The sequence below is a fragment of the Marmota marmota genome, unplaced genomic scaffold (genome assembly GCF_001458135.2).
Source record: "Marmota marmota marmota unplaced genomic scaffold, marMar, whole genome shotgun sequence".
Classification (NCBI taxonomy): domain Eukaryota; kingdom Metazoa; phylum Chordata; class Mammalia; order Rodentia; family Sciuridae; genus Marmota; species Marmota marmota.
In genome coordinates this window covers 45225980-45247776 of record NW_026000016.1, presented here as the reverse complement: position 1 = coordinate 45247776, position 21797 = coordinate 45225980, and the positions used below count along the sequence as shown (strand labels likewise).

The 21797-nt window shown below is 48.7% G+C and overlaps 1 protein-coding gene across 11 annotated transcripts in view; it reads right to left on the bottom strand.

Annotated features, from left to right (window-relative positions):
• Positions 1 to 21797, bottom strand: part of Nav1 (neuron navigator 1) — a 255035-nt gene that overhangs the window by 216184 nt on the left and 17054 nt on the right. Inside the window, exon 2 of one of the 11 annotated variants that reach the window (XM_048809663.1) lies at positions 11518 to 11613. The exons of the other annotated variants lie outside the window; for them this stretch is intronic. The gene's annotated coding sequence lies outside the window, so the exon portion shown is untranslated. The remainder of the gene's footprint in view (positions 1 to 11517; positions 11614 to 21797) is intronic. 11 annotated transcript variants of the gene reach the window in all.

Genomic DNA, 21797 nt, shown 5'->3' with positions numbered 1-21797 from the left:
AATCCCTGGTACCCCCCCCCAAAAAAAAAAAGCCGAACCATTTTTTTCCATTGTTTTTTAATAGAATGGGTATCCAAAAATTAATTCCAGGAAGATGGAGTAATGCAATTATTAACTTTAGGTGGACTGATTGGACTAAGGGGTAGCTTGGTAAAGCATTATTTTGGGGTAAGTTTGTGAGAGTGTTTCTGGAAGAGACTAACATTTGAATCAGTGGACTGGGTGAGGAAGGGGACACCAGCTAATCAACTGAGGGCCCAGCCAGAACAAAGAGGCAGAGAACAAAGGAACTTGCTTGTTCCCTCTACTGGAGCTGGGACACCCTTCTCCTTCTACCCTGGGACATCAGGACTTCAGGTTCTCTGACCTCTGGACTCTGGGACATATACCAATGGTCCCCAGAGGTTCTCAGGCCTTTGGTTTTGGACTGAGAGTTACTGAGCGCTTTCCTGGTCCTGAGGCCTTTGGACTTGGACTGAGCCATGCTACAACTCCCCCCGTTCTCTGGTCTACAGATGGCTTATGGTGGGACTTCTCAGCCTCCACAATTTCATGAGCCAATTTCCCTAACAGACATCTCTCTCTCTCTATCTCTCTATCATCATCATCATCATCATCATCATCATCATCATCATCATCTCTTCTTTCTGTTTTTCTGTAGAACTCTAATACAAGTACAAATAACAACCCTGGGCCTTATACATAAAGCAAAGGTGGAGAGACAAAGGGACAAGAGAAATGGCATGGTGGTGAGGCCCCTGGGCTTTCCTTTGCTTCCACATCTGGATTTGGAACTAAAGAGGCTGGCAACCAAGAAATACCAGGGGCACAAAATGTCAAAAGCCTCAACAAAAGGCTGCTCTCTCTAGCCAAAGACCAGGAAGATGGCAGCCCAGCAAGACAGGGAACTTTTAGACGATAACTCCTTACTCCTGCCAAATGCCAAAGAAAAACGGTGTGGCCCCACAACACCCACATCAGCAGTGGTCAAGTGGGGAGACCAAAGCCCACCCTCATCAGGCTGTGATAAGGCACCCCAATAACCCTGCTGGGGCCCGTGTCAGGGAAGGCTGAGTAGCCCAGGCTTTCGCCCCTACCCTGCTCGGCTGAGGCCACACGGCCCCTTGCATTGTCAGTGAAAACCACAGGGAGCCCTGACTCCTACCCTTCTAGCAGGAACAAGCACCTACCCCTTTCCCAGGGGTGGTGTCTGGGGAGGCCTAGTGGGGAGTTGGAACCTCACTCCGAGCCAAGCAGTAACGAAGAACAAAGAATAGAAGCTATAAAGAAGAACCAAATGGAACATTTTAAACTAAAAAACACAATCACTGAAATACAATGCCTGGGATCAATAGAGGAAAGAGTAAACTGGAAGGTAGAACAATAGAAATCATACAGCATGAACAACAAAAGGAAAATAGGCTCAGACCAATGGAGCAGGTCCTCGGGGACTTGTGGGACTATCACAATAGAGCTAACTTTTATGTAACTGGAGTACTGGTAAGACAGGGGAAAGAGGATAATGCTGGGAAAGCATTCTCAAAAAATGGCTCCAGTGGGCCGAGGTCGTGGCTCAGTGGTAGCTCACTTGCCCAGCATGTGTGAGGCACTGGGTTCGATTGTCAGCATCCATATAAATAAATAAATAAAATAAAGGTCCAACGACATCTAAAAATGTATTTTTAAAAAATGGCTCCAAAATTCCCAAAGTTGGCAAAAGACATAAATCTACAGATTCAAGAAAGCAAGCAAATGACAGATACAAACTGACCTAAAACAAGTGTCATGGTTTGTATTTGAAGTATCCCTCAAAGGGGCATGTGTTGAAGGGTTGGTTGTCAATGCAGCAAGGTCAGAGGTGGGGCTCTTGGGGTTCATCCACTGATGGGATCGTAGCTGATGGCGCCAGAGAAAGGGGTGGAAACCTCAGGAGGGGGGGCCTAGTTGGAGAAATTAGTTCACTGGGGTTGTGCCCTGGAATAGCCTATCATGTCCTTGACCTCTTGTATTCTCTCTCTCTCTCTCTCTCTCTCTCTCTCTCTCTCTCTCTCCTTCCTGGCAGGGGGACTAAAATCCCCAAAACAAGGAGCCAAAATAAATCTTTAGGTTGTTGAGGTTCTCAAGTACTTTGTCACAGTGATGGAAATATGACTAACACAACAAGATACATCACAATTAAACATCAGCAAATTAAAGACAGAGAAAAAAATCTTGAAAGCTGTTACAGACACAGAAAGAAAGACCTAATCTATAGAGGGAAGACTATTAAAACGACAGCAGATTTTCATCACAAACCAGTGGAGGCCAAAAGGAAATAGCACCACATTTTTCAAGCGCTGAAGAATGAACTGTGAACTTACAATTCTATACCAGTAAAAATGTCCTTTGGGAATAAATTTTTAAAAAATCAATATTTTCAAACGAAGGGAAATTAGGAGAATTTATTGCTACATGCTGAATACTGAAAGAATGGCTAAGGAAGTTCTCTAAACAGAAAGGAACCATGTGAGAGTCCCCAGCGAGAGACCTACATGAATGTGCCTCACTGATTTTTATTTATTTTTGTACTAGAGAGTGAGCCCAGGGCCGTGTGTGTGGTAGGCAAATGCTCTGCTGCTGAGCCACACCAAGCCTAGTGGATTTTTGACAAAGGTGCAAAAGTAATTCAATGGAGGAAAGAACTTTTCCAACACCATAGTGCTAAAGAAATTGGGCATCCATAGGCAAAACAGAACAAAAAACAAAAAGAACCTCAGTCTCAGTCTAAGTCTTATACATCATTCAAAAGTTAACTCTAAATGGATCATGAAGTTGGGCACAGCAGTGCACGCCTGTAATCCCAGTGGCAGGAGGATCTCAAGTTCAAAGCCAGCCTCAGCAACGTAGCAAGGCCATAAGCAACTTAGCATCTGGCTCAGTAGTTAGGCACCCCTGGGTTTAATCCCTGGTACCAAAAGAAAAAAAAAAAGATGAAAAGAAAGGCTACAGAGGAAGAGAAAATATTTGCCAGCCACACAGCCAACAAAGAACTAGCATACAGAATTGCGTATAGAATTGATAAGAAACTCAACAGCCAACTGATTCAATTAGGAAATAAGGAAAAGACACAAAGAGTCATTTCACCAAAGAGGATACACAGATGGCTAAATAAGCACATGAAAAGAAATTCAAAACCATTAGCCATTAGGGAAATGCAAATCAAAACCACGATGAGAGATCACTACACACACATCAGAATGGCTAAGATTTTACAACAGCGATGACACCAGAAGTCGGTCAGGATGCAGAGAAACTAGATCACTCAGATGTTGCCGGTGGAAATGTACAACAGCATCCTTGCTTTGGAAAATGATTTGTTGGATTCTTAAAAAACTAAACACACTAGTCAACAGATGCCTGTCCCATAGAAATGAAGACTTCACAAATTCTCTATTCTTGAAATGACTAAAGTATAGAAATGGAGAACAAATTAGTCAACAGAGACAAAGAAGGGGAGGAGCTACAGAGAAAGGGGTGTGGCTATGCAAAGGCAGGTGAGGGATCCTGTGGTGGAGGGAATGTTCCCCACCTTCACTGTATCCATGCCCATCTTAATTTTGTAAGATGTTATCATTGGGAGAAACTGGGTAAAACGCACACTGGATCCCTTTGTATTATTATTTTTTTTTACAACTGCATGTGAGTCTACAATTATCTTAGAATAAAAAGTTTAAAGCCAGGTGCAGTGGTGCATGTCTGTAATACCAGTGACTCCAGAGGCTGAGGCAGGAAGATCACAAGTTTGAGGACAGCTTCAGCAACTTAGCAAGATCCCGCTTCAAAATAAAAAATAAAAAGGGCTGGGGATGTAGCTCAGTGATAGAGCACCCTGGGGTTCAAGCCAATTCGTGCATCTGCTGTGAATACGAGGATCATTGGATACAGGAGACATCCCTGATGCTTCCAAGGGAAGCCACATGGTCAAGCAAGACCTGGACCCATGGCACTAGCAGAACTAAGAAGCTGTTCTCAAGTTCCCCCACAAGCAACCCCTATGGGAACTTGGCTGACTTTTAACAATAGATAGAAACAAAGTCAATTTTGACCAGCTTGATCTTAAACACCTACCAAAAACAGTTAAGCCAAAAAGTCATTCCTAGGAGTAATGAAAGACAAGAACAGCTAAAAAAGAGGAGACAACAACTAGCCAACAGTCTCCATGGGGAATGTTCAGTCAAGTATGGCCTTGGCTTCTCCCAGTCGCAGTCCTCTTTATGTTTCTCCTAATAAGACCATGTCTATTAAATTGTCTACAGAAGTTCCTGCAAGATCAGATACACAAATTCACCAACCAGTTGGTCAATCAACCACTTCTTTAAGACTACCAGCCCTGATGCCCAAGACAGAGACCTACGTCTCATGACCAACTCCTCTGGCTCCAGAGACTCTGCCCATCTAAAACCCTCTCTAACCCCTTTTTTCCAGTTTTCACAACCCCTCTTTCACTTCATAGGAATGAGAACTATTCTCCAGCAGGTCCACTCTGCTTATTCTGTCTGCTCTACAGTATCCCCACTAGAAAATATCAAACCTAAACTCCCCACACCTCAGGTGAGGAGCCACTAGCCAGGCAAAGACTGGTACATCAACTTCACTCATGTGCCTAGGCACAAAAAGCTTCACTACCTACTTACTTTGGTTGATACTTTTCCATGTTGGATAGAAGCCTCTCCTACCTCCAGGGAGATTGCTAACACTGTCACCCCCATCCTCATTGAGCAGATCATTCCCATGTTTGAACTTCCCGCCTCCATCCAGTCAGACAACAGTCCAGCCTTCACTTCTCAGGTTGTTCAACTAGTCTCCAAAGGCCTCAACATCACTTGGAGGCTCCACATCCCCCACCAACTCCCAACCCTTGGGTAAGGTTGAGAGGCCTAATGGCATTCTCAAGGATCATCTCACTAAACATGCTATTGAACTCAGGCTTCTGGCCCAATCTCCTGCTGTTGGCCCTCACCTGAATTCAGGTAGCCCCAAGAGCTCCCTCAGGCCTTAGCCCCTTTGAGCTACTCTATGGGCACCCTTTCTTAATCAACCAAAGCTTTCCAATCACTCCTCCTCCCCTTGTGTCCTACCTGCCTAATCTCACACTTCTATGCAAACTCCTAAGGGAACATGCAGACTGGTGTCTTCCTGTTCCATTCACTGCCTCAATCCCAGCACAACCACAAACTGAATTGGACCCTCTTCAACTGGGTGACTCAGTCTTATTTCAGGAACTGCATTCTCAATCGTTGGAACCTCAATGGACAGGACCCCATGCAGTAATAGTTACTACCCCAATGGTGGCCAAGCTTTTGGGCCACTCTCCCTGGTACTATGTCTCCTGCCTTTAAAAAGGCACCTGTTCCAAATTTCCAGTCCTGGACTTCCACCACGACCACCAAACTCAAAATTTCTCGCCAACCCTCTTCTTCTACTAATCATTAATCTCTCTCAAGTTTCTATCCCAACCATAGATGGCGCTTTAACATCCAAGTGACTTGGCACCAGGATGACCCCACCCACTCTCAGTTTATGGGTCAAGGTGATTGCCCTTCCACTGGCTGCAATCGGGCTGTCACCCTTAACATTACTGGATTCAACCAAGACACCTCCTATACTTCCTAGAGTCCCTACAACAGGACCAATGGCTGATACCAAAGATCTTCTCTGCTCAGAAATGGTTTGATGCCATTGACAACCTATGGCTTCAAGAAACCTTTATGGACTTTGCCCCTTCTGAAATAACTGTCTATAGCCACTGGATGTTATTTCTGGCTGCCCTGGTGTTCACAGACCTGTCCCCTGAACATTCCTCCACTTTCTCTTCTAGGTTCCATGCCGCCAACCATTAAGCAGGAAGTAGCTAGAGGACTTTATGACGTCCCCCGTGTCACTTAGAAAAACAAAAAGGGAGGAATATTAGGTGCAGAACAGGCTGAACTATGTTATCTGCAGGGCAGGCTGAACAAATGTTAGCTGCAGGATGGCCCACGCACTCAAATCCCCCTCTGTCTGGTCCTTTATCACCTGTTTGCGTCAAAGCTGAACATTCAACCCCCACTCAAAGCTGAACACTCAACCCCCTCTTGTGCCAACAAGGCAGCTTTCAGACCCAGAGGTCCCTTTAGATTTGGGCAATAAAAACTCCCTCCTGCTGGGCCCCTCTCTCTCTTGCTCTCTTGTTCTCTTGCTCTGTCTCTCTCTCGATCTCTCTGTCTCCCTTGCGCGCATGCTCTCCTCTCTCTCTCTCTCTCTCTCTTTCTCTCTTTTCTCCTCTGTTGCACTGCTGCAAAAAGATCTCTTGGTCGCTCCGAGTGTTGCGGTCACTTTCCTTTCAGTAAGTAAATAAATAAATAAAAATATCAAGTGTAAAATGCATGGAATGAGAAAATGAATCTGAAAATATGAAATTAAGAAGTATCCCAAGTCTGGTGACCAAGAACCAAGATGCAAATAGATGCTTTAGAGTTTCTCTCCCTTACTGCTTGCTCACTCTGCTTCTCTCGCCTTTATAATACACTCAAGGAAAACTTTATCCAATAAACAGTTCGTTCTTGACCTTAGATTTGGAAATGTCAACACTCTGACTGCCTCCACCATTAATTTTCAGTTTTAACATGAAGTATTTTGTTTGGTTTTGGATTCTTCTTCCAAAAAGAGATGTCTGTGAATGTTTCCTCCATCAGACGGGGGCAACCTAGGGGCAGACACCTTCATCATCCCAATGCACCTCCCTCCCACAAAAAAAAAAATTCAGTAGAAGATCTGCCGACTCCAGTGGTTTCCGTGTTTCCAAAGGTAGATGTCAATAAATTCTGGCTGACTTGAATTGAATGTGCTATAAATTCCTTAATGGATAGAACTAGATCCTAGAGCTCAGCAATTAATGGGCAAAAAAGCTAAGAGACAGAGGGACTAGGAGACAGAGGGCGGCAAGGGTGCAAGATGTAAGGACACGGTTGAGAGGGGCTCTGGAGTCTACCAGGAACCCTGGAAAAGACACATCGCTTCTCAGTTTGGGTTCTCTCCCCACCTGCTTCCCCAATCCATATGAAAAAGGAAGCCCGGAGCTCTGGGAGTTGGAACAGAGTTCCTTTCAGACAGCTGACTCTGTATCAGGACTTTAAAGGACTAAGCACCATGGAGGGGGAAGACTGGGCTCTTTGCTGGGCAGCCGGGAAGTCTGGGGCTTTTCCAGGTAGGGATCAAGACAAAGTCTTGGATGCTTTACAGTTTTCCGGGCCGCTCAGCAGAGTGATGTGGCCCCGGGCCCCCTGCCTTCCATGTCCCCTGCCATGTGTAGTACACGTCCAGTGGGGCCTAGCAACAACTCCATCAGCTCTGTCTCCTTCCACCTGCAATACAAAATCCACATAGATGATAAAAAACGGGCAGGGAATGGGCAGAGCTCACACCACTGCCTGGTGGTGGTGGTGGTGGTGACAGGTGCAAATGGTGGCTCTGTTTAGTTTCCAACAGAGTTGATCTGAGCAGTCTTCCTGTGGCATGACTCAGGCAGTGGAATCTGCAACCAGCCTCCTTTGGAAGCTCCAAGTTTCCCAAGCCTTGTTCCTCAGCCTTCTCACTAGCTCAGGAAGTTACCAGGATCCCAGACAGGTAAGTTTTCTGTGAAGTTAAGCAGGACTGGGTTCCACTGTTCACTAACAGGAATCCTGAGGATCTGGGGCAGGACTGGCCAATAGAGCCGCCAGGGTTGCCCACTGCAGCCAGAAGCACTGGGCTCAGGCTGCTGCTGGGTGGCCACTCTCTAGCTACAGCCACTGGCCTAAACCTGTCTTCCTGCAAATCCCAGTTCTCATACCACCTCCTCCGTGGTGTCTTCTTGGATCTCTCCAGGGAAAGAGTGCCCTTCCTTGAAACTCCCCAGAACTTCATCTGACACTCCCTCTCTTAACACCTCCTGCCTCAGGTTACAGAGAGCAAATGAGAAAATTGTCTTCTTTGCCAGATGGTGGCCCTTTCTCACTTCCTCCCTGAGTCCAGCCCAATCCTCTGCACCAAAGAGTGCTCAATAAATGGTCAGAATAGAACTCCATAGTTTGTCCAAACTGGATTCTTTTTTCCTCCCTTAAGACTGGATTCTTTTTATTTATTTATTTATTTATTAGTTGTCAATGGATCTTAATTTTATTTATTGATATGTGGTGCTGAAAAATCGAACCCAGTGCCTCACACATGCTAGGCAAGCGCTCTGCCACTGAGCCACACCCCCAGCCCAAGACTGAGTTCTTAACTTGGGATCCAGATACCCCATGAACTGCATGTAATGTGTGTTTTTTGGACATAATACCCATAGCTTTCATCATATTCCCAAAACAGGACCATGACCCCAAACCAGTTAATGACAGATATTTGTTGAGTGTTTACTATGTAACTGGCACCGTCTACATACTTTCCGCATATTAGATATTTTCATGAGCAAAAGAACCCTGGGAGAAAGTCACTATTATTCTCATTTTATAAAGATCTCAGGGGTTAAATAACTTGCCCAAGGTTACACAGCTGATAAGTGGAGACACCAGAATTTGAACCCGGCCAATCTGACCAGGGTCCACTCTCTGAACTGCTGATCTATAATGGCCTCTCTGTACAATCTCCTAAACAGAGACTACTGTGGGCTGAGATGGAGGCTCCAAGGTGGATCTGGGCAGCTGGAGCCTGGGATAAGTTTGGTGGTTCTGACTCCACTGTGCGCCTACTGCCTTCTGGGAAATGTGAGTTCTCGGAGTCGGTGGAGGACATGCAAAGCCACAGGCAACCGCTTCGGGAACTGACCACAGGGGAAGGAAGAGCAGCAGGCGGGCCTGAAGCAGAAGATAACTTGGGCCTTCCTCTATCATTATGGAAGGTTCTAGCTGCAAGACAGTGAGGGGGGTTGGTGTGACAGAGAGGTGAAGGAAGGAACAAGTACTCCATTTCAGAGCCTGTTCTAGGAAGAGTTGGTCCAGAGGAGGAGCAGGACAGCTCCCAGGCACCCCAGGGACCACGTGAGCCCTCTTCAAAGGTCTTCCTTCCTTGCGTTTTCCTTCCTCTCTCCCTTCCTCCTTCCTTCCCTCTGTGCCTCCTTCCCCTCCTCCTTCTCTACCCCTTGGTGTTAACACACATGAACTCTCTCTCATCAGGAGACAAAAATTTCTCTGGGTTTGGCAGCCATATTTTGGGAAATCAGTACTCCCGAGTGGCTCCCTGTGGTCTCCTCTGGCTGGATGTCCTGCCGTCAGTGTGTCCTTCAAATTAGAGTGTCTGGCCTAGGTGGTAAATTCCTCAGGGACAGGCCCTACACCCTGCAATTCAAATTGAGTTTGACCAACACAAATAAACACTATATCGGGGCTTGAAATGGAGTTTGATTATTTACTTCCAAGGCAGGGCAGAGGGGTAGCCAGATGCAGGGGAGGAGGTCATTTTCAAGAAAAGCACAGCTGGCTGGGCACAGTGGTGCATGCCTGTAATCCCAGCAGCTTGGGAGGCTGAGGCAGGAGGATTGCGAGTTCAAAGCCAGCCTCGAGGCACTAAGCAACTCAGTGAGACCCTGTCTCTAAATAAAATTCAAAATAGGGCTGGGGATGTGGCTCAGTGGTTGAGTGCCCCTGAGTTCAATCCCCAGTACCAAAAAAAAAAAAAAAAAGAAAAAAAGAAAAGAAAAAGAAAAAGAAAGAAAGAAAAGAAAAGCACAGCTGGACACTAACCCATACCCCAGAGGATCTACTTGAGCAATGAGGATTGTATTGTTCTGAGAAAACAAAAACAATCCAAAACAAATCTCTGTGTATTCACTTCTACACAGTTCAGAGAGGCCACTTAACTGTCCCTATTTGTCTTATAATGTCTTGTCGGTAGTAGGTCAAACTATATTGCTGTGCCCATTTCACTGATGGCTGGGAAAAAAAAAAGCTCAGAGAAATTAGAACCTGGGTCTCCTGACTCCAAATCTTGAACTTGCCTGATCACACAACACTGCTCTCAGGGAGCTGTGGAAACCAGGTTGGTTCCAGGATTCTGCAAGCGGGAGATGCTCTGGCCCCTGAAGAGGCCTGTCACATGCCTCAGCCATGAGGTGTCCAAAAATCCCTGCTTGCCCAGTTTCCTCACCATCCCATCACGAGTCCCGCACTTTTCTCCCTTAATCTCTGATCACACTCTCACCCATGAACAACTTGAATAAAACACTGTTTGCCTGGAAAGTGCTCTAGGAACATTAGTTGAATGATTAACTAGATGAATTAAAGACTGAACATATAAACTGTCAACATCTCCCTATGTGTGCATTAGGCACTTTAGATATTACCCCTTCCACAAGGTGGCTGTGCCACTAGCATATCTGGCATTGTTACCCACTCAAATTGTCCCCTTCCACTGTAATGAATGATCCTGCGAGGAACATTTTTATAGCTAGACCTTCGTACACACTGATGATCATTTACTTGGGGTAAACTCCTATGTAATCCCACTTTAATAGTGGGATAAACAAAACCAAATTAGGAAAGGAATTGTTGGGGGGAAAAAACAGCCTGTAATAAGCAATTCTAGGCAAAATAGAAAGCCTAGTCAGGCTCCTAGTTCTTGATGGTAGAAACCAAGGAGCCCCTGTAGTTCTATGTCTGGGCTCCCATAGCCAGAGACTAAGGACAGGCCCAGAGAGCTCACTCTGTGGTCCACTCTGTCTGTGATCTCACCGTGGCAGGGGCCTGGCTCCCCAGCTGAGCGATAAACTCCCTGACAGCAGGACTGCATTCCCCAGTGCTCGAAGCTGGCAGGACCCAAAACGTGAAGGATGTTCTCTGGCTGCCTGATACTTGGCCCGTGGCATATTAAGCCATGGAAAGGCGGGAAAGGGGGCTGTCATCTATTTATTGGGCATCTGTTATGTGGTGGACAGGCGCTGTGCTAGGAACCTTGTATACATGATCACATCCACTATCTCATCTAAATTAGGTTCAGGGATGTGGGTCTGATTCCCACTTTGCCACCCTGCAATGGTTTGGTCCCACTCCTCCTCCAGAGGCCCAGGAACCAGTGCCCCCGAGGCCTCCCAGCTTGCAGTGCACACTGACCACCCTGCTCTTCTGAAATCAATGGCTTCCAGACCTGGCAGGGCTGACAGAGCCCTTAGCATGGACAGAAACAATTGCAGGGCACCTCTACCCTGGAGGGGGTGGATGCGGACACAGCGGAAATGGGTGCCGAGATTCTATGAAGCTCAGGAAATGAGAGGGCTTTGTTGCCTTAGCAACGGGCAGCCAGGGTCAGCAGCAGAGCAGAGGCAGCCGCAGGGCTAATGGTAGAAAATAGGCCATGTTGTCAGGTCTGAGGTTCTAGGATGAGACCCTCCAGAAGAGGGAGGCCCCTCTTCCTACGCCTAGGCTTCCAGCACAGGGCAGGCTGTCAGCCAGGAGAAAAAACTTTATACCTGCAAAAGTCCCCAGGGCCCCTCGGTTGATTCTACCCCACACAGCCCTGAAGACTTACTCCTCTTCCTCTCTGAAGACAGACACTCTGAAATCATACGAGCAGGTTAGCTGAAAGGGCCCTTCCCTTCTGCAGACCTGGGCTCACAGGCTGGACCTGCAGAGGCGAGACGCAAATGAGGGTTTGTGATCAATACCCCTGGAGCTACAGAGGGACAGAGTTCAGGGCTGTCTTGCCAGGCATTTCCACAGTGGCCGGAAAGAGGGGTCTGGCCCTGGCAGTGGCTGGATCTTTGGATGTGCTGAATCTGCCCTGCAAGGGAAGGAGGGGTAGCCATGGGCAAAGCCTCTATATGGGCCATGGTCACCTACCAGGAGGGGAGAAAACCTACTTCCTTCCACCAGCTCCGGTTTCTCTGTTAGTGTTTTCCAGGTCACCTAACCAGTGCACACAAGAGGCCAGGGGAACTGCCACCCAGGATGGCTAGGGTACCTTTTCTTAATCATAATCAATAAAATGAACACAGTGTTTTGTAGCTAAATCATTTTCACATATGCTCTATCATTTTATAGTCATAATAAACCTGTGAGCTAGGCAGGCAGGTGATATCTCTCTTTCTTTTTCTTTTCTTTTTTAAATCACAGATAAAATAGCAAGTGATAAGTAAATTAACTGTCCAAGATCACACCACTGGGCCGAAACCAGGGATCTGTGTTTCTGCCTCCAGTGCCCCTCCTCTCTCTATACTGCCATCCTAGGTGTCCCAGGGAGCTGCGAGAGAGAATTAGAGCAGGGGACATGCAAGGGGCATCCTAACTTGGAGGTGAGTATATGTCTTCGTCTGAGATTCCCCCTCAAACCTATCGTGTCAGTGTCCCTCTCTGTGAGTGGCCTCAGGGAGGCAGGGCAGAGACATGGGCAGCTGCCAGTATCCTGTACCTTCCCTAGATGGTGTTTTACATGCAGATGTACCTGGAACAATCTAGAGTGTTTTATATGATGTCAGCTCAGAAAAATAGCAGAAGGATGTCTTGGGTGACCTCTCAAGTAAAGGGAGGGTTGACTGACCTGCCTCAGGGGTCCATGGCACCCTGTGAGTACCTGTGGGCTGGGAAAACTAGTGTGCTTTGAGATGTTGGAGCTGTTTGCTCCAAGAACTGGATATCCAATCCCTCATCAATCAACTCTAGCTCAGTACAGGTGCTGGCATCAGAGGACTTCACACCCCAGCCATGAACCACTGCAGCTGCCAGTTGCCTCAGGGAACCAAGAGGCAGCCAGGCCAACTCCCACTGGCACCAAGTTGCCAAGGAGCCAGCCAATATCAGCCACAGATCTGGAGAGGGCTGGCTGCCGATACCTGGGCAAGTCTCTGACCAACTCTATATACAGTCCTCAGGGTTCTGATGGCGGTCCTAGAAGCTGGGGGAACTGCCTACGTTGGCCCAGAGCAGGGAGGAAACATGCTTCTCCCTGCATGTCCTGCTAACAGGAAGCAGCTGGGAGGGGGTGGTACTGAGGAGGCCTTACCCTGCACAGCTGCCTGGGCTCCTAGCCCACCTCTCCTGACCTTTCAGTTTGACCTTCCTCCCCAGTGCCTGTCACTCAAGCCCACTGACCTAGGGGAAACCCCCAGAAACTTCTGTGGGTGCTTAAGGCACATCTTGACTTTCAGACCAGACAAGCTGGGGAAGAGGGGCTGGTCAGGGAGCAGCCTGAGGACCCAGAGATTGTTGTAATGGAGCCCCATTCCCTTAGCACAAACTCTGGTAACTGGTTTTTTTTTTTTTTTTTTGTGGTACTGAGGATCAAACCTAGGGCTTCCTATATTGTTGGCAAGCTCTGGACAACCGAGCTACATCCCAGCCCTCTAAGCAAACTCTGGAATCGGCACTGTACAAACATGTATAGCTTGTATTATTTTACTGAATCACTTCAATGGAGCATATCTGATTAATGTTTGTGTTTACAGATGAGGAAACTGAGGCCAAAGAAGGAAAAACAAAATGCCAGCAGCTCAGGAGGATCACAAGTTCAATGCCACTGTCAGCAACTTAGCAAGGCCCTAAGCAACTTAGTGAGACCCTGTCTCAAAATAATAATAATAATAATAATAATAATAATAATAATAATAAGGCTGGAGATGGGCTTCATGGTTAAGTGCCCCTGGGTTCAATCCCCAATACAAAACAAAAAAAAAAAAAAAGAAGAAGGTTAAAACAAAATGCCTAATTGCCATGGGCCAGTATCTAACCCACATCTTCCTGAGCCTGCTCTGCAGCCAGTGTGTACACTCAGCCATAAAGCACTCACAGGAACCACACGGCCCCATGGTAGCCAGACACACCACTACCAACACTCAGAAGGATCAGACAGAGTAGCTAACAGGGATTTCGGATGCGCCCTTGGGAAGCGTGCTGGGCTGCTGATGCTGTGTTGACAGGTGGGTCTTGAACATTATGGGAAATAGGTCCTGGTTCCAGGAATCTGGGTTGGCAGCCCAGACCTTCCCATAGGAAACTGTCAGCTAGGGCCAAGGAGAGCTGCCTCAAGGCTACAACTGGGCAAGGGGCTGGCTCTGGGCTTTAGAGGAGCAGCGTGAGGCTCTCTGTGGCTGTCCCCCACTGCCTCTTCGTCCCCAGCCCCACTGTTTCCTTTCTCTCTGCCCATCCAGGATGCCCACACTCCAGTTACTTCTTTGTACACAGCCCAGGTAGCCCACGATAGGTGACTTCTAGACACTCAAGAGACAAAGTATAAAGTACAAAGTATACTTTGATGAAGGAAAGATGGTTGGACACAGCTGGACTGTACAACTGCTTGAAGCACTCAGTGAGGCTCTGTCTCCCAGGCTGACCCCCATGTGGTGAGTTACCTTTGCTCTGGCCACATAGAGAATGGACGTTCTAGCTGTGAGGTCTGGGGCTGCATAGGCAAGATGCACACCAGGCCTTGGAAACGTACATGACTGGCAAAGCAGTGTCCACGGATTGGGAGGAAGCCACAGTCTCTCAGGGGACACATCTCTCTGTGGAGAGTCAGTTGCCACCTTCCTACACAAAGCAGTGGCACAAAAACACTGGCCAAGCTGGATATGAACAGACATCACCGGGAGCTGAAAGTTCCATCGCTCTGCACTTGCGACAGCCTGGAGACATCAATACTGTCTCCACACAGAGGAGATCCTCATAACTTGTTGAGTTAGACCATCTGGATCCCTGAGATGCCTCTCTGAGCAATGCTGTCAGGAGGACTAACAGGTGGCAGAGCCCTGGCTCCCTTGGCCTGGATCTTCCTGCTGAGTGTTGGACAGGCTCCATCCAGAAGCATCTAGGCCCTTCAGTCAGTGGCCCATCTCCTGAACCCCCATTAATCTCTGCAGGACATGGTCCCTCTGGCCTGATCTGTGCCCTTGATCTGTGCCCTTGAGTCTGTGGACAGCCCCACCAGGACAAAAAAAAAAAAAAAAAGGAAAGAAAGAAAAAACAAAAAACAGAGATAACGTCCTGAACTAACAGAAGCCCATTCCCCAGGGACAGGGTGGGGATGTTTGTTGCCCCCGCCCCCCCCCATAGCTAGTGGCTTTTTCAGCTTGTGGACAGGAAGGGGTAGGGTGTGGAGAGGGTGAGAGGGTGTGATACTGATTTCCAATTGCCACCCAGTTCGAGATCCTAATCAGTCCCGTGCAGGGCAGCTGGTGCAGGGCAGCTGGTCGCTGGTAGGGTTGCTTTTGTCTCCCAGAGGTAAGCAAGCGAGGGGGCAAAAGGATTCCAAAAACACTAATGAAGTCACCATCCTGTGGCCTGGGGATTATTAGTGAGGAGGGATCATTCATAGATGAGCACACCATGGTATAGACAGATCAGGGGATGTTCCGGTAATGTGCATAGAGCTCTGATGGATATGGAAAAATGCCTGAGATAATATTAAGAAAAAAAGAAAAAAAAAACAGAAAACCATGTGCAGAGAATGATGCCAATTGTGTAGAGATAACTGTGACTTTAAACACACACACACACACACACACTGAAAATTAGAAAGAAATATTAACAGTGTTTGCTTCTGGAGTAGGGAATTCTGGCTACTTAAAACTTTTCTATTTTTCTATGAGCTTTGTTAAACAGAAAAAAAAATTAAAACTAACACTAGTTAAAATTTAGGGGGCTCATGCCCTCTGTGATCCAAGGGACACAGAGGCTGTGTGTGACTGTGGGTGGGTAGGGAAGAAAGTGCTCTGTGAGTTCTCGCATGGCCAGGGGACTGGACGGGCGGGTGGCACAGAGCTGGTGGAGGTCAGGGGGTGTTCAGAAGCCTCCAACAAGAGCTTCCCCAGGAAGAGAGCCCATGAGGAACACAGGTACAAAGGATACAGCCCTGTAAGAGCTGAGGTTCTGTCCCTGGGCACTAGGGGAACTCTGCAGCTGTACAGGGGTAAGTGGTAGCGGTGGGCTCAGAAGTGAAGTGAGGGGCTGCGGGTCCACAGGCAAGAAGACAAGTGGTCTCAGAACAGAGGGCTGGGGTGCCAGGAGAGGCAGTCTGCCCTTGACGGAGAGGAGCCAGCCAGTGAGCCTCATGGTGAGAGCAGTGCATGCTGGGAGGCTGCTAGGGCAGGCACCGCGTTGGGGGGTAGGGGGCTCGAGCCACAGGAAGGGGTGTGGGTGGGATGGGGAGACAGCAGGGCTGCGGAGGAAGGAAGAGCAGCCAGGATCTTAAAGAAAGGACCAGCCAGAGCCTGAACATGTAAGAAGGTGGCTGCATTTCAAATTGGTCTTTTGAAGAAAAGTACCCAGAGAAAGGTACCCAGCGGCCATTTGGGTGTTAATTTTTAGTTCAGTCAGTGGCTGGGGGTTTGGGGGGTGTCTGGCGCCTCCAGGGATAAAATGATAGCCTGAAGCTGGAAAGCCCCTAGGGGTCAAATCCACCTCATCCTGTGGCCTGGGGTCCTACCTCCCACTGTGTGGGCCTCAGTTTCTCCCAGAGAGGCAGGGGGGTGGACGACAGCCTTCCTATTATTCTCAGGTCTCAGGGGCTCTGCTAGTAAAAATGATTGTAAAATGCTTTGCAAATAGCGCCGCTGCCTCACAACAGAGGCAATTCTTTCCCACAGAGAGGGTTCAGTTCTTGCAGGGATCCGCTTGGAACCTCTCTGCCCTCCAAAGAAGGGACCCTTCTGTTCCCTTGTGATCTCAGTGAATGCCGAGTCCCTGGGATAGCCATGGGCCGGGCCCCATGCCCGCTGCTGGCAGCCGCCATCACACAGCACAAGGGAAACTTTGTGTGCCTCCCAGGGCTGGCGCGTGAGCTGCCAAGTGCAGGCCCGGCTCCTCCTCTGACAGTGGAGGAAACTGAGGCACAGGGAGGAAGAGGGACAGTGGGGCTGACAGAAAGCAGAACCGGTACCTCTGTGTTTTGACACTGGCATTAACAACTAGCATTTAAAAAGTCTTACATGGTTTATATAGTATGAGGATAGCAATAACCAAATATTTACTGGGCACTTAGTATATGACAGTCACTTCACATTGATTGCCTTTATTTATTTATTCTGCCAACCCATTAGATAGGGACCATTAGTTTTCTCTATGGTGGGCGGAGTGGTGGACCCCAAATGGTACACCAGCCTAATACTCAAAGTTGTGGATGTCACCAAAAAGGGCCAAAGGGCCTTTGCAGATGTGATCGAGGTCAAGTCCTTTGCGGTGGGGACAGCATTTTGGATTACCAAGTGGGCCCAATCTAATCACATGAGTCCTTAGAAGCGAGCGCCTTTCCTGGTTGCAAAGAGCCAGAGAGTGGCAGCTGGGGGACTTGATCTGCTGTTGGCTCTGAACAAGTAAAGGTCCACACCCAGGAGTTCCAGTGGCCCTTAGAAATGAGAAGAGGCAAGGAACAGGTTCCCCCTGGAGCTTCCAGAAGCAGCACACCCTGCAGGCACCTAGATTTTAGCCCAGTGACATCCTTTCGGGCTTGTGACCAACTGAGCTGTAAGAGAATGTGCTTGTGTTGTCTTAAGTCTCTCAGATGGTGGCCGTTTGTTACAGCAGCACGGGAAAGGGATCCATTCCCTGTCGTGGGCGAGTGAACGGGGGCGAGCGAGGTCCAAGCCTTGCTGGTAGAAAGCCACGGGTCCCTGGCTGGACTAGTCCTCTCACCAATACGAACTGACTCCCCTCCAAGCTCCAGCCCTGCGCTAAGGCTGAGGAATTCATGACGCTGAAGACAAATGGGTCCCAACTGGATATGGGCAGGTAGAGCATCTGCTGCCACCACCCCAGCACTCTGCCGTCCACCGCCCTCTTACATGTTGCTTTGGTCAATCTTCAAGAAACCCACTGAAACTGAATGGACGCCTGCATTCTGAGATGAGGAAACTGAGGCTAGAAGAAGAAGGTGTCAGTCATAGCATCCCCAGTTGGCCACATCAGGCACGGAGGACATGTTCCTGGCATCCCACTCCAGGTTCTGAGCTCCTCTTTACCTCACATATGGAGGGGCTTGGGGGTGCACCCTGCTGCACCCCCTGTGGTACTTGAAACAGAGATTTAGGGTACCACCACCCCAACAAGCAGCATCTTGGCATTAGGAATCTCATGTTTTTCCCGAGCCTAGTTCTAGGCTACACCATGGAAAATCATGTCAGGCCAATGAAAACCTGTGGGGGTGAGTTAACACCCCTTCTGCCATCCAGGCTGGGTGCTCTGTCCAGAAGCTCTTTGAGGGGCTGTCTCCCAGGGACAGCGTTTCCTGCTGCTGCAGATACACGGAAGGGGTGCAACCAGGGACAGCAGGCCTGGCTCACACTGCTGGCTTCCTAAGCATGTCTATACCCGCTGACTCTGCTGTCACCTCCTAATTAGTCTGTCACTCCCTCACATGTCCTCTTAGGGCTTCACCACAAGACCATAACTCAGTCAGGAGCCCAGACCATTCCTAGTGGTCAAAAGCATCCATTCTGGAAAAACCTGTTTCCTAGGGGTTGAGGTGTAGCTCAGTGGTAGAGCACTGGGCAAGGTCCTGAGTTTGCTCCCCAGCACTGCAAAAAAATAAATAAATAAAAATTTTTAAAAAATTTAAAAAAGGGAACTGATGCTCAGACAGATAGCCCACACTGGGTCACAATATCATCCAGGACCTCCCACTTCAGAGCCCACCTCCCTTCCTGTCCACTTGCTGTTCTCTAGTGACAAACACTGTAGGAAGGACCTGTTGGAACTGTCCCTGTCTGCTCACCTTCATCACCCCACCACGGAGACAGCAGAAACAGCCTGTGAGCCCCCCACCCTCCCCTGAGCTCAGCTAGAGATGGCCCTCTGCTGCCTTCACATATCTCCAGGATGACCTGCTCAAGATGGTGCCTTACACTGTACCCAGAGGGAAGCTTGGACCTTTAGGAGGCAGCAGCCCCTGCTAGGATTCCTTCAGTCCTTTCTTGCTGAGAGGCAGCTGTGTCCAAGACCAGGGACCACTGTCCCCCAAGGGCCTGCTGGATCACAACTCCACATAGCCCAGACTCTGGCCCTAGGCACCCAGCTGCTGTGGTGGAGGGTGAGTCACGAGGCCTGGAATCTCAAGTGTTCCAGAGCTTCACCCCTCCCAGCCAGCTCCACATCTGCCCTCCAGATGTTGCCGCTTTAGAAACACTTCTGCCAACAGAGATCCAAGGTCAGGGGCATACCCGACCTTAGAAAAATACCTTCAGACCCCCACCAAGTGCCTGCCTTGGCTGATTAGGGATTCTCAAACTTCTCAAACCTAACTTGCCATACCTCTTGGGTATCTTTTTCCTCCACTGAAAATCTTATTGCCTAAGGGCCCTGGAGAGGTGGGAGTCTGGTGGGAGAAACAGCCCCTTCCTTCAGAGAGCTCCCAGTCAGATGGGCTCTTGAGTCAATTCCAAAATAATGGAGGAGACACAGCCCTGCCCTGAGTCTGATAGAAGAGACCATCTCTGTCTCTGGGGAGCTTCCAATGTCTGGGAATAAAGGACTCAGAAGAAAAGCCTATGAAAACTATGATTTTAAAAAATGAAAGAAACCAAAGTTCATCAAGTTCCTACCAAGTGTCCTCTTCAGGTTCAGCCAGCCTTCTGAAATCCTCACCATCACCTCATCTATACTCAAGGAAATGAAAGCACCATGGTTGGCTCCCAGCTAGTCAGGAACACCTAGGATTCACACTCAGGTTGGAGTAGCTCATACATGGCACCTTGGTGTCACACCACATTGGTGGGACAAATCCCCTTGCTTTCTTTTCCCACTCTACCCTCTAGGCTTACAGCAAGCTTTTTCTCCCATCTGCATATTAAATAGTTCTACGTTTAAGACAACCTCATGGGCTGGGGATGTGGCTCAAGCGGTAGCGCGCTCGCCTGGCATGCGTGCGGCCCGGGTTCGATCCTCATGCACCACATACAAACAAAGATGTTGTGTCCGCCGATACTTGAAAAGTAAATATTAAAAAAAAATTAAAAAAAAAAAAAGACAACCTCATGCGCACCAACAATGTCCCACTGTCCCAGCAGCAAGAGGGACTATCAAGCAAGAGAAGGATCACAGATGGGCTCTCATCCTCCGTTAGTGGAGGTCCCGCGCCAAGGCAAGCTGTGATCCAGGCAGGGGCTCTTTGGGGTCTCAGGGACAGAAGGCTCAGAGTGCTGAGCCTCCCCACCCCCAGGCTGGCCCCAAGCCAGTCACTGGGTGAACCAACTGCCCAGGACCTCTGGAAAGAATAATGCCTGAGGCACACATCAGGAGGGCCTGTGGTAGTGGAAAATGCAGTGGAAACGCTGAATATGTGTTCCCTGAGCTCTCTGTCTGCTTTGTGGCACCCAGGGTGGAACAAAAGGCTGGCCTTCCTGTCATTGTGCCAGAGCCCTAGGAGGCCTCTGCTCAGGGTACAGATTCATGGAGCTCAAAGCTCTCTGAGGCTCCTTCATCCCCAGGAAGAGGCTCTGCAAAGAGGGGAGACAGAAATGCTGCCCTGAACAACAGAGATCCAGGTTGGAGAGAGACAGTTTCTTTCCGTGGGAACAGCAGTTTGGTAGGCAGGATCTCATTAAATCCTTGCTCATGGGCCTGTTATGGGGCGGGGGCCCTGGCAAGGAATCCAGAATCTAATGCTGAATCTAGCTTCTTCTCTGCTTTTCTCTGGCCCCCCAAAGCACCCCAGATTCATAGGCTCTCACCTGTTGGTTACTAGCTCAGTATGGCCAAGGCTGGGTTTCTGCCCACATTGTCCTGGCCTGAAAAGAGGGTTGCACTGATAGAGGAGGCAAGGCCAGTTCAGCCCCATAACCCATAAAAGAGAAGATTCCAAAAGAAGCTGGAAAATCAATGACCTTTCGATTCTGCCAACCAATAGCATCCTAGCCTGCTCCATATCCTGTCACCCAAGATACTGGGCTTTACATTCTGAACAATAAAGCCTAAGAGGAAGAAAGCAAGAATCTTATTTTTTGACGGGGAGCAGTTAGTTTGTATTAGCTGGAACTAAGCTCAGGCAAAAAAGGACTTTTTAGGATACACCCAGCAAGCTGGAGGCAAATAGCAATGGAGAGTGACAGAGCGCTACTCTCCCCAGTCACTGAGCTTCCTCAGCTCGCCACCCTTTCCGGTCTTCCTACAGGATGCTCCAGACCAAGGCTCCCACCCTAGACTTTCTTCTAGTTTGGAGAGGAGGAGATATGCTCTGGGCCTGCTTTCTCAGCCCAAAAGATGCTGAGCTGCGGGTTGCTAGACCAAGAGAGGAGGGCGTGGGGATGGGGTTGAGTTTTGCTGGGCAATTGTGCCCTCTTGTGGCAACAACAGGAAGCTGCAAGGACATGCAGACAAAGGGTGAAACAGATTCTTTTCTCCCTTTCCCAGAATCCTTCTATGGGGCCTTTATTATGCACCTATTGGTAGATAGCACTGGACCTTGCCCCAAACGAAGCTGGGAGAGACTGGCTTCTAAATGAAACCTTCCCTGGAGGAGGAGACCAGTCCTTCCACATTCCAGCTACAGGCCTTCCCTACCCACACACTCTATCAATAAGTCCTTGAGTGGACAAAGCCACTCTCCTCTGACCACATGTGTAGCAGGCGCCTCATCTGGGTCAAAGCATGCTCCCGGCCTTCCTGAAAGCCCTGCTCTAAGAGGCCAACTCTGGAGAAGGCCCTGAGCCCTCTGCAGAGGCTGAAAAGCTGCAGCTACAGGAACAGTCACTGTTCGTGATGGTTTATGTCCAGTGTTGGATTCTCCGAGACACACTTCCAATTGTTCCAAATGGACTGGGAGCCTCCCAAGGGCAGGAGCATTGCCTGAGAACCTATTTCATGCCACCCCTTTACAACCAAGCCTTG